This window comes from Loxodonta africana, unplaced genomic scaffold, assembly GCF_030014295.1.
Source record: "Loxodonta africana isolate mLoxAfr1 unplaced genomic scaffold, mLoxAfr1.hap2 scaffold_165, whole genome shotgun sequence".
NCBI classification, from domain to species: Eukaryota; Metazoa; Chordata; class Mammalia; order Proboscidea; family Elephantidae; genus Loxodonta; species Loxodonta africana.
Window position 1 is genome coordinate 118622 of NW_026974913.1, and position 14082 is coordinate 132703.

Consider the following 14082-nt stretch of genomic DNA (forward strand, 5'->3'; position numbering starts at 1 on the left):
TATAAACAGTATTGGTTGAATTTGGTCTTCTTAACCATTAACTTTCTATATCTCAAGAATTATTGAGGTCTACCTTCATGTCAATATTATAATTTTATCCATGAAATCCTTGAGTGGATATGTGTGTTCATGAGTGTAGGAATGTGTGCATGCATGTGTGTGTTCATATACACGCGTGTAAGTCTGTTCAAAGATATACATTAACAAAATATAATCAATAAAATACCAAAAAAATACTGAATAGAAAATACCTAAACTAGAAAGCTACTGAACCATTAAAATCCAAAGCAAATCACTGTCATATAATTTTTATGTTACTTTTATCAAAATAGCAAGAAACTTGCAATTCTTATACTTTGTAATAAATTTCAGACACAGGGCATAGTGAGGGTAAGGCATTTCCAGGGGCAATCTCTAAGTTCAGCCTTTCCCTATCCCAAATTTCAAGACGAATAGATGTTGATGAGTCAGCAGAAATGTCTCCCCCTCTTGTCTGGCTTTCATATTTGTGGCACCTAAAAGCATTCTGTACCTTGTCTGCTGCACCCTTGGACTTGGACCCTGGTGCATGTGCCCTCCTCTGCCCCCCTTTTGCTATGCTTCTGTTTAGACAATGGAGAATATAAAATAGAACAAAACCCTGTGATTAATAATAATCATACAAATTCTAGTTGCATGACCAAGAACAAGTTACTTAATCTCTCTGAGCCTCAACTTTGTCATCTGTACAATGGCAGTAATAACAGTAACAGATTCAATAGAAGTAATAGGTCTTGACGTTGTGAGGATTAACGAGTTGCCATCCAACTAATTTCATCTCATGGCAAACCCATGTCTGTCAGAGCAGAACTGTACTCTGTAGGGCTTTCAATTGCTGTGGCCTTTTGGAGGTAGATCACTAGGTCTTTCTTCTGAGGTGCCTCTGGGCAGATTGAAACCACAAATATTTTGGTTAACAGCAAAGAGCTTAATAATTTGTGCAACTAGGGACTCCCTGTGAAAGTTAAGTGACTTATTATAAACAAAATGTGTAGAACACTGCTTGGTATATTGTAGTTGCTACTTAATTGTTATCAATATATCATGAATATTTATGGCATTATCACTGAAACATTTGATAACAAAGAGAACAAAAATATAAAGTTGGACAAGTCTCACTTATGCATATTATTTAATATCATAAATAAAATCCCAGAAAATGTGTGCTATCAGTAAATAAAAAGATACTGTATTTTAAACATATATTTGTAATCACAAAATTCCTAAGATGGTCCTACAATAGGACCAGTACAATCATCCATTCATTAAAAAATATTAAGTAAGTGCATATTGTTTGTCAACTGCTGTTTCAGGTCCCATAGAAATGGAAGTAAACCATCAGACAAATTCTCTGCCCATCAGAAACTTACATTCCAATGTAGAAATACACAAAAAATGCATATACAAATAGAGATACAGTAAAATTCAAAGTAATGCTAATGCTTACAAAATGAGCAAGGCATTGAAGTAGAATGTTAATTTATAGGTTAAATTAGTTGGTCAGCAAAGTCCTTTCTTAAGAGTGATATCTGAGCAGAGATCTGAATGAAAGGGGAGAGACAACCAACAGGAAAATATGCAAAAAAAAAAAAAAAAAAAATACTAGGAGAGAGAACCAACCCCAGTCCAAAGGCCTGGAGGCAATGAAACAAAACAAGGAGGATGCACAGCAGAAATCAAGGGAGAGAGGGGTGCTCTGTAGTGAGGTGAGAGATATGTCCAAAAGATTATCATGGCAGCCTAAAGGACTTGGATTTATTTAAAATCTTTGAAAAGATTTGATCAGAGAGACATGTCCCCTGAGTAATGTTTTGAGAACTTCCACCTGGTTGTTGTCTGATTAGACTCTAGAGGGAAAAATTGAAGGTTGGGAGAGCAGTTAGGAGGCCCTTACAGTGTCTGAGCAAGCTGTAATGGCAGCCAGGCCCAGGGTGTTGGCAAGGGAGTAATTTAGAAGTGGGCAGATATGGAATCTATTCTGAAGATACAACCAACAGAAAGTGTTGTATATAAGATGTTAGAGAAAGAGAGAAGTCCATGAATACTCCAGATTAGAGAAAAACCCTGACATCACATCAGTGGAGGAGAAACATTTTGAGTAAAAAATAATACAAATTCCCATAGAACACTAAATACAAACATACTAATTTTTTTTTTGATAGTCTAGAAGAGGCAGAAAAAAATCTGTAATATGATAAAATACATACATAGTTTAAATGGAAAATAAAACACTGTTAATGTTTTCCATCAATGTTAGAATCAAACATTAAGGATCCAATACTCAACATTTTTCTTGGAAATCGTAGATCTGATATCAACACTGGAACTAAAAATATCTTACCTTTGAAAAGCTAGCAAAAATGAATGGTATTTACGTATGATATAATCAACCTGAAACACTATTAGACTCAAGTGAAAAATCATATAAACTAAAAAGAATGCTCAGAAAGTATAATTGGCACCCCATTAATATAGATAAAGTATAACCCTGAAGAGTTATAAATTTTATTTTCTTATAAAATCAAAAATGCAACAAAATTTATACATTTCCTAAATATAAATTATCAATTTAGATTTAGGAAATGTATTTTGTGATATTTATATAAAACATTTTTGCCTTGAACGCCACTTAAACCAAATGAAACCCAGTGTTATTGAGTTGATTCCAACTTACAGCAACCCTATAAGAGAGATGTAACTGCTCAGTAGGACATTCTTGCTGTACTTCTTCCAAGACAGATTTTTTTCTCCTTTTGGCAGTCCACGGTACATTAAATATTCTTCACTAAAACCATTATTCAAAGGCACCAACTCTTCTTTGGTCTTCCTTACTCCTTGTCCAGCTTTCACACACATATAAGGCTGTTGAAAACACCATGGCTTGGATCAGGCACTCCGTGGTCCTTAAAGTGACATCTTTGCTTTTTAACACTTTAAGGAAAGCTTTTGCAGCAGATTTGCCTAAAGTAACACGTCATTTGATTTCTTGAATGCTGCTTTGATTGTCACTCCAAGTAAAATGAAATCCTTGACAAGTTCAATATTTTCTCCTTTTATCATGACATTTCTTACCGGCCTGGTTGTGAGCATTTCTGTTCTCTTTATGTTGAGGTGTAGTCTATAATGAAGGCTGTGGTTTTTGATCTTTATCACTAAGTGCTTCAAGTCCTCTTCACTTTCAGTAAGCATCGTCTTGTCATCTGCATATCATAGATTGTTAATGAGTCTTCCTCTAATCCTGATGCCAAATTCTTCTATACAGTCTGGCTTCTCAGGTTACTTGGTCAGCGTACAGATTGAATAAGTATGGTGAAAATAGAGAAAACAAAAATCATCAAAAGTGAACCAATAAGCAGCATCATGATAAACAGAGAAAAGACTGCAGTTGTAGAGGATTTCGTTTTGCTTGGATCCACAATCAACACCCAGGAAAGCAGCTGTCAAAAAAATCAAATGTCTTATTGTATTGGGCAGATTGGCTGCAAAAGAGTTCTTTAAAGTGTTCAAAAGCAAATATGACACTCTGAGGTCTAAGGTGGGCCTGACCCAAGCCATGGTATTTTCCATCACCTTATATGCATTTTTTTTTTACATGCATGCAAAAGCTGGGACAATAAATAAGGAAGGCCGAAGAAGTATTGACACCTTCGAATTATGGTGTTGGCAAAAAAATATTGAATATACCATGGGCTACCAGAAGTAGAAACAAATCTGTTTTGGAAGAAGTATGACCACAGTGCTCCTTAGAAGCGAGGATGATGAGGCTCTGTCTCACGTACTTTGGACATGTTATCAGGAGGAACCAGTCCCTGGACAAAGACATCGTGCTTGATAAAGTAGAAGCTCAGCAAAAAAGAGGAAGTTCCTCAATGAGATGGATTAACACAGTGACTGCAACAGTGGTCTCCAACATGGTGACAACTGTGAGGATGGCGCAGGACTGGGCAGTGTTTCCATCTGTGGTCCATAAGGTCAGTATGAGCTGGAACTGATTAGACCCACCTAACAACAACAACACAACAGCAACAATGTACGGCGAGCAATTTCACATGGGTTTCACTACGTCTTTGATGTGGTGGTTGACAGGTGAAATGGTGCGCTGTAGATTAGTGGGAAGGCACAACTGGACCCATGCATAACCTTGCTTATTGGGTCACAGGCTGTGACAGTAATAATTCCTGCTTAGGAGAATTTGAAAGCTGTTCATTGTGGATGTGTGAGGGACTCCGAAATACTTGCAGAAATTTCCAAGTGGGTGGGGTGCTCTAGTGTGAGCATCGGGAGGAATGGACCCCATGTGTGCTTTACATCTTCTGCAGATTATGACACAATCAAACATTCCCTTTTCACTGTCTTGCAAATTGTAAGAGAACAGGGGGAATTTTTAGGCAGGACGCTTTCAAAACACATGGCAAGAAAATTTATTGAAACATTAAATTCAAAATAAAATTTTCCTATATTTTTCTTCCTTCTCTATCTTATTTCAAGGAGGTAGTTGGACTCACAGGGTTGAACCTCTGAAACTTTGAGACCCTGAAGAGCCTGTTGTAAAAGCCTCAGCTCACTGGAGTAATCACACTGCGTGAATTGAAACCCAGGGGAGGAGTGAGAGTCGGATAGCAGAGTCCTAGAAATAGGAAAGGGGTTGGCCCTGCTTCTTGACAGTGCCCTGGGGTAGACGGCAGCACCTCAAAGGATAATGCAGGCACATAGGTACACAAACCCCATCATGGTGTTCGCAGCCCTGCCAAGGTTCTCCTGCTCCAGCTAGGAATGGAAGGAGCAGAGCCAATACTTCTAGAGAAATCACCCACGTAGGCTGGGGCAATGGGTGTTTTGAAGCCTGTCTCCAAACCTTGGTCCTTCATTAGACCCCAGGAATTATTGCATATCTGGATGAGGAGGAAATCTAAAAATAAGTAAGGTGAAAATCCACCACCCCGTCCCCCCCCCCACCCCCCAATTTGGTAAGCAGGCTGCTCTGAGCTGGAATTCAGTTTATTTAAAGAAATATCATGCTTTTTTTCACACAGGATTTTATGCAGATTCACACTTATGATTCATATTATTCATTTATCCATTAAGTCAACAAAGATTCACTGTATACTGACTACATGTCAGACCCTATGCCATGTACTCTTGATGATAAGATAACTCAGAGAAGGTCCCTCATTGCCTGATCAGAGAAAGAGCCAAGTTAACCGTTGTATCAGTTGTGTATTGCTGTGTAACAAATGACCCCAAAATGTAGCACTTAAAAGAACAACCACTTACTAAGCTCAGAGTTATTCTGGTTGTCAATTTGGGGATCTTCCTATCTGGGCCAGGCACAGTGACTCGCAGCAGGCCTTCCTCATGTGTCTACAATTCGCTTCCAGGTCAGCTAGGAGCCATTTCATCTAAAATCAACTCAGTGAAACTGCTGGATCCTCTCTCCAATGGTCTCCCATCATCCAGCAGGCTGGCCTGGGTCCGTTCCCATGGGTTCTCAGGCTTTAAGAGCAACAAAAGGGCAAGTCTGAATGCAAAGTCCTTTCAACTCTCACCTTGTATCCGGTTCACTACTATCCTAATGGCCAAAGCAACCGTAAGGCCAGCCTCAACTGAGGGTGCAGAAAGACTCCTGCTGCTGAGGAAAGGCGCTCCAGAGTCTCACAGAAGGCATGGACACAGAGAGAGGGAGAATGTGTCGACCTTCCTAAAATCATCTGTGGCAAGTAAATGGAATTGTGTTTTATGTGGTGGTAAAGGGTATCTTAAATACAAAGGTGTACAGAGCAAGAAGTGGACAAATTTACCAGGAAAAGGGTCAGGGAAGATCTCAACTAGGAAGTGATGCCTGAACCAAGTTGGGAATATGGTTGGATAGTTAAGGGATGACAAAGGCCCAGAATCCAGGAAACCCCAAGAATTCTCCAGAGGCTTCAGTACAAGGTGAGGGATGGCTTGATGAGAACATTCTGAGGAGACAGAGTGAAGCCACTGGTGCATTTGTCAACAGGCACAGATCGTCTTTTGTTCTGTTTTCCAACCAGTCCTCCCTCCTATACAGTTGGGAGTCACACAAAACGAGCCCCTAGCATCTTCGTGTTGTAATTTCTATTTTCTACCGAGAAGTCAGCACCTCTCTCGTCACCTCCCCAACTTTCCTAATTTCTTCCGTAATAGATCTCCCCATTTCCAGGATCTTTTTCTAAATGGCATCCAAAACAAAAATAGAGTCTGGAAGAAGCAGAGGTCATGGGCTTTCCCAAGTCAACTCCTAAACCTCCTATTCTGGCTGCATAAAAGTCCTGAGTCTTAGGTCTTTTTGGTGAGGCCATAAGCCTAACCTGTTTCAACAGGGTCAGTTCTCTTCACCACATACTTCACCAGGGAGAGTAGGCCGGGAGATGGGAAGGGGGACAACATCTCCTAGTCAGAGTGAAGAGCCTGTGTGAAGCCTCAGAGGCTAAGGAGACCTGAAAAGGGTGCAGAGTGGATGTTGTATGACCAGGGCTGGAGAGACGATTCAAACTGAGTTAAATGAGAGGATTTGGTGGAAGCAACTGCCTATCACACTATTTTCATTCCCTGTATGCTCTCTCTCCCTCCCAAGGGACGGTAACCTCTTTGAGTGCAGAGAGAAGTTTTAATTTATTTTTAATATATAATCTCCCTCCTCCCAGCCCCCAAGCCCCTACTTCAACAGTTGCCATATTTTCCTTGCTGCCCAGCTTTGCTTCAAACTGGGCCCATAGAACCGAGCAGTGTCAACAATGATGTCACACAAGGGCTATGGAAGTCTTGGTGCTCGCTCAGATGTCAACTGCTCTTTGGAGAGGGTGCCGATCTGAGGTCTCCTGCAGGAGAGTGTTTTTAGATAGCAAATCCAGGAAATTCAGGACTACATCAGAGTCTCCAAGTCATGAAAGATTCAGATATCATCAGTAACTGGGAGGAGGGATAGAGATCCTTCAGAGTACCATTATTTTTGGATGTCTTCACCCAGACAGGATGAATCAGTGATAAACAAAGAAGAGGCCTTTCTCTAAGACTCTAAATAAGGGTGAGAGGAAAAATCTCCCAGATGGGTGAGAGCTAGGGAACTAGGGGATCTGATTTCCACAGAAATCAGAGCTATGACAGGAGAAGATGAAGGATTTGAGGTGAACAGATAGGGTCATAAGGAGGATTGACCTAAGAAAGCATTTCCTGTCATTTAGTAGATAATTCACCAAAGTTTGTAATGTCAATGGGAAATGCAGGAATAAATCAATGATCAAACTTAGGATTCTGAGAAATTTCTGGAATAAGTGCAGAAATAATACTCAATTGTTCTGGCCTTTAAACCTGATGGAAAGGAAGGAAGCCAGTGTACAACTGGGACAGAGAATGTAGGACTGAGGAAAGGGTGGTGAGGGAAAAGTGTATTGCATTATTATATTTTCTAATGAGATGGAATGAACATACTATGTGAAGAACTAAGAAAATTTTCAGGAGGTTCTAGGAGTGGGTGGTGTGAAGAAGCACAGGGCCCACATCATTGTGAACCATGCAGCCCCAGCCTGTTAGGGCAGAAGAAGGTCTTTCAGACTCCTTCCCTAGACCCAGGAATGCGCCTTTTCCTCCTATGTCTCCTCCCCACCTCTCCCCAAGGACCTAAATCCCTCACAGCAAAGATAGCTACAGGATAGAATTTTTTACATTCCTACTTGACTTAACCTGAGCTTCATCTAGGATTACTAATTTCCCACTGTATCACAGGCCAGTTTTGTTGCTCTCCCCACTACCATTATCTCTGCTGCCCCCTAGCCTATGCTGCCCTCCCCTGGCCGTGCTTCCTGCTCCTTCCTGGTTTTCTGACACCCTCTTGACAAGTCCCCCATCCCATCTTCTGTCTGTCCCTGGAGCTTTCACTCCCCTCCCAAACTGCTTCCATTCATTTCTTCGTTAACTCACCAATCCTTCCTTCATATTCAGAAATGTGCACAGACCGTTAGGCTGACATTACAGCACACCCAGACACACTCAGGTGAGGTTCTTGTATGTTGCCCACCTGAGGTTTGTGGCATCAAAACTCTCAGAAATGGACATCTGTTTCTGCATCACCCTGAAGGAGTGCTTCTCATAGCAGCATGGTAAGGGCCTTCTGTTCAGAAAAGGGCAATTTTAACCTTCTACCCTGGGTTGGTTAAGGATACAAGGAGAAGCTTTATATGCATATAAAATACAAATTTTTCTAAGTATGCTTCCTCCTATAAATACCCTTCCCTTAAAAGAAGGCTGAAAAAAGTTTAAAAAGTGATGACAATTTCTCCTGTTTCACTGTTTACACTCTAAATCTGTTATGAAAATCACTTTCATAGAAAATGTCTCTCAGAGAAGTCATGTGTGATTATGAAAGATCAGGCAAATGAGGTCATTTTCAAGTTCCAAAGGAACAATTTAATTTGGCATTCAACAAATGCCAAAAAAATTAATGTGGAGACCCTCTCTTTGCAATAGAAATTATCAGTGTATTATAGTCCTTTGAAAGACTATAGACTTCTGTTATGAAGTGCTAATATCACAAAAGATTTTCCAGAGGAGACTTGGTCTCCCACAGTGATGTTCCCCAAAGATGGAAGGTCCCCAGGGAAAAAGGAAGAACCCACAGGTCCTGCAGAGGTGGAGGACAGTGATGATGGAGAGGCTCCCAGGGACACCTGAAACCAGGGTCTTGGGTCACAGTTGAGAACTCAGTGCCCAGAGGGTTCATGTAAGTTAACTCTTTATTATCAGAAGTCTCAACCCAAGAGGAAAGTGCCACTCAAGCCAGAATATCGGAAGCAAAAAACGTAAGCTTCAGGTCCAGGAAGACTCCTTAAGAATCAGAGAGGTCTTCTTTCTCAGCTTCCTCTGAACAGATATCTCACTCATCAAGCTACTCCAGAGAAGCCATGAGTCAAGTATGTGTACTTCACCCAAGTGTGTACAGTTAAGGGGGTAGCCGTGGTCCGGCAGACCAAAACATCCCCTGCCTCCGTAGGCAAGATGCCCCCAGTCTTGAGGCCAAGTTCTCAAAGACAGCCCATCGGCTCTGCTTCCAGTCTACACAATACCTAAGCCTCGGTCAGCATCCTGGAGTCCTGGCAAGAAGAGCCGGGCACCTTCAGGAGCATCTAGAGGAGCAGAGACAGGGGCTGGAGAGACTACAGCATCTACTGGTGCTGCTGCAGATGTGGGAGACCTGGCTACAGAGGGTACAGGCATGGCCTCAAAATGTGGGCCCTTCTGGAAAGACGTCCTTTCAGGCTCCTTTCACCCACTACACCTGTAAAACCCTCACATGTGCCTTCCTCCCCACCCCACTCCACCCCCTTAACTGCATGGAGAGCTCCAGCCGGAGGGGGAACTGGATGGAAGAAACCTCAGGACAGCTGACCATAGACACCAGGTCTGCTCAGAGGCTCTCTTGGAGAGGAAAGGACAGGCCTCATCTGGATGGTGAGCTCTTGAGGCCTTGAGGATGAGCACAGCATTAGTAGGGAAAGTGAAATGGGATTTCAGTGGGACTTGGGAGACTGAGAGGGAGCCTCTGTAATGACAGCTCTAAGGGAAGTGTGACGGTGAAGGGGGCATCACTACGTTCTTTGTGACAGAAGGAGCCAATGAGACAGTAGGCTGTGGGAAAACCTGCCTGCAGGTGAGCAGTGGGCATAAAGCCCTAAGCCAATGACAGTCAATTCCTTTCCCAGCAGCCTCCACACATAATCAATGACACTTGTTTCATCTTTCTCTTTTCTGTGGTCTAGCCTGAACTGCCCTGAGATCAGAGAACTGGAAGAGAAAAGCCTGACTGAGATGAAAGGAGCAAAAGAGAAGGCAAGGCCTCCTAAACCTGGTAAAGACAGCCAGAGTACAGATAACCAAAGGTTGAGGGTAGGAAGGGGCAGCTTGAGGCCCAGGCTCTGCAGGCCCAGAAAAGCCCAAGTCCCATCCTCAATATCAAGCTCCAGGGCCTGGGAAGCCCTGGAAGTGCCAGAGGTATGTCCACCCTGGGAAATGAAACCCCAGTTGGCACAGGGAAGCCCTCAGGGGTAAGGAAGGATAGACAGGGACTCCAGGTCAGGCACCTCCACCTGCAGGCTGTCCTACTTTTATTTCTCAGAGTGGAAGTGAGGGGTCCTATATGGGACTGGTTGGGGTTGATGGCAGCAAGGGTTCTGAAGTGGGTAAATTCTGCAGTCTCCTGATAAAGAAACAGAAAGACTGAAATGCTCAGAGATACTGAGTGAGAGGGGTCTTGCATTCCCATCCTATGCAGAGGCTGCCTGGGAGGTCCACATGTCTAAAGACCTTGTGGACAAAATCTTCTTTATCTTTAAAAGATGTATCTTTCCAGTTAACTTCCTCTATGTTGAGTCCTGAAAAAAGGCCTACAATGTATACCGTGGGTTTTCCAGTAGAGCAACAAGGGGAGGAACGTGGTAGTGGGACATCAGAGAAAGAACTGTCTAATGGTCCACTTGTTACTTAATGAATTGCACATGGTGTCCAGCATTCTTCCTTACCCCGAAGACATGTACATGCAGTAGATGTTTGAACAATGACTGCATTAATCCTGACAGAACTCTTTTTGGCCATTTCCAGGTATAGAGACCAGAAGAGGTCATTAGCTCCAAGAACAAGCAAGAAATTTGCTGAGACCTTTGTTCCATCTCTGAGTTTGCTCTTCACCCAGTGGTGAAAGTCTCTGAATCCAGTATTGATGACAGTGTTTTGCCTATATAAAATAACAGCCAATAAAACTGTTTTAAATATATACATATATATATTTCTATGATTTTTTTTACTTTGAAAACTCTTGTATTCTTATTATAACACATTTAACAAGTCAGATTTTTATAAGAATTATAATAAGAGTCATCCCCACATGTGTAAATTTTACCTGCTTCTCCAAGGTGTCCATGTTCAAAGACACATGTGTACCTCTTCACACATTCCTGCTTGCTGGAACACATATGCATAGTCACAGGTACACATGTAGCTTTATGGTTTGTTTGCTTTTCTGGAGATTAGGTCACACTCTACCCACATGTTTCTCTGCACCATTCTTCACTTGACAATTTATCTTGGTTCCCGTAAGTCAGTAGCCATGGCAGTAACACTATCTTTTTGGTTCTTCTAACTTTTAACTCATATATAAATGGGAACATACCAAAAAAACAAAAAACCCAAACTCACTGCCAGCAAGTTGATTCCGACTCATAGCAACCCTATAGAACAGAGTAGAGCTGCCCATGGGATTTCTAAGGAGCAGCTGGTGGATTTGAACCACCAATCTTTTGGTTAGCAAGCGAGCTTTTAGCCACTGTGCCACCAGGGCAGTACACACTATCAACAGTCACATACAACTCTACAGAAATGAAAAGACATATCATCAATGCTTTTGAAGCATACTGTTTCTATATGTTTTAACTCTCCTCTGCCTGTCTTTTCCGACAAGTGAATCCAAGGGAATTCACACTAAGAATCTGTTAAGTTTATCTCATTATCCTTGCTTAAACCATTAAACAGTTATAAAACTCTGCAGATTCCCTATTTAAATTACACGTTCATGAAGAAACGTGCATTTTCTTCCTGAAATAAAATGATAAATTCACATTATCAAGGTTGAGCAAATCAGTGTTGTTTCCATGTCCCCGTGGTAGACATTAATTCAGCAGTCAATTAACAAAAAATGTTTTAAGAGAATTATTTAAACTGTGAATTCCTCTGAGTTTGAAAATATACCAAGTATAAATGCAACACTTTGCACTGAGTTTTTCTCCTGGAAATGAACACATTTTTCTTTCAAGTTTATTTTTCATGTCCTTTGGTACTAAGTACTTCTCTCTAAGACCTCAACTAGAAGGCTGGGAAGGCTTATCTCCTGAGAAGGAACCAAAGAGATCTCACTTACTGACAGAAAGATGGGGCCAAACCAGACCTCAGGGATGACAATCCATTTTGTAATGGGCCCAAGAACTCACATGCATTATATTTGATTTCTCTGAGATCCAGGTCAGTCATGGTGCTTCCCAAACTTCATTGTGCACCCAGATCACCTAAGGATCGTGTTAAAATGATGAGTCTGAGTCAGGAGGTCTGGGTTGAGGCCCAAGAGTCTACATTTCCATCAAGGTTCCAGGTGCTACCAGTGCTGCTGGTCCCTGGATCCCAGTCTGAGGAGAGAGGTCCTAGAATATCCAAATGAAGAATTCAGATACGAGAAGATTCAGGGAATAAAGAGGAAACATCTACTTCAATTAAACTGGCCATACCTCTGAGAGGGGTGGGGATCAAAGGTACCTAGAGCAACCATCCTTCATTCCCAAACCCAACCGGGATATCAGAGCAGTAGCCAGAGCCATGGCTGGCTTCCCAGAAGCTCCTTACTGTGCTCAGCCCACCAAGGTACAAAGGAGAGTAATAGGGATTGATGAAGTCAAAAGTGGCCGAGTCTACTTCTATCATAAGCACGGGTGTGAGTGTTGACCTCAATACATGCAGGCCCAACTTGTGACTCCCTCCTTCTAGACCTGGTGAGGCTCCATGACCTATGATCAGCTCTGAATTCTTCCATAGGAGACACCTCTGAGACAAATTTGATGAGAAGATCTGTGGGCTTGGGATTTTCTGATGGGTTTGATGTCTGTCTTGGGGCACAGATTTGACATGGGGGGGCCTTTCTTTCTTTCCATGGGGCTCTCTGACCCTTGCTGACATCGGAAGATCAGATGCAGCGAGTGCCCAAAAGAGCAAAAAAGAGGGGATGTTGGTTGGGCCTGGGTGAGGGGTGTCAACCTGAATCTCAGTGGTGGGAGGGGGACATGGAGCGTTTCACGTGCATGTCTCCAGCATAAAGAGTAGTTAGGAAATCCCAGTCTACAGCTTTGGGTGCAAATGAGAGGCATGGAAAGCCCTGGAGACACCAGAGATGTGACAGTTGTGCCTCCATTATTGGGAGAAGAGACAGGAGAGAGTTTCCCTGTTCGAGCTGTCTTTCTTTGGATTCATGCACCCATTCCACAAATATTGAACTACCTAAAACATACTACACTAGAAAGTGTTCTATCTATGATTGGGGGATATATCAATGCATAAAGCACACAAAAATTCCTGTCCTCACTAAGCTTATAGTCCAGTGGAGAGACAATAGATAATAAATGTAATAAACTAGGAAATATTTATTATGTTAAAGGTGATAAGTGCTAGTAATAAAATAGGGCACAATTAGTGAAGGTGACAAAGACTTCCTCCAAAACTGATAGAGAAAGCCTTCTCCTGGAGCTGACACTGTGAATTTGGACCACCAGACTACTAGACTGTGAGAAAATAAATTTCTCTTTGTTAAAGCCATCCTCTTGTGGTATTTCTGTTGTAGCACCACTAGATGACTAAGAAAGAATTTGATACTGAGAGAATGTGGTGCTGCTCTAACAGACACTTAAAATGTGGAAGTGGTTTTGAAACTGTGAATGGACAGACTCAGAAGGAAGTGAGGAGAACTGGTAACACCAGAGAAGGTACAGATGGTGAGAAACAGCAGCAGAGGACCAGCAGCAGCAGGGAGCCAGGAGCAGCACACCCAGGAAACCAGGGCCAGGCAGTGCTGAAGTCAACCCAAGGAGTGAGAGAGCTGAGTGCCTGTGTGCTGGAGGCTTCCTAGCAGAGTGGGGTGCCTCCAGGCACTTATTTGGGGAGCTACTGAGCTTTGGAACACTTGCCCCAATAGGACAGATGTGGTCATAAGGCCAGAGGGCCAAGAAGCCAAAAAGCAGAGTTTAAAGAGACAAGGAACACCGGAAGTTGAGCTGCCTTAGTCTCAAAAGGTATAGCCTTGACCTTTGGGATTTCAAAGTGGAGCCATGGCTTCTGGTGTTTCTAAGGGTTGAGTCGCCACTAAGATGGACCAGGAGAATGCTATGACTAAAGTCAAGGGAGCAGAGTTGCCATCCCAGTGGGTCAGGAAGGCAGAGGTGAAGCCCAGGGCCCTGGGGCCTCCGCTCAGAATCCGGAGAGTGTGGCCAATACCTA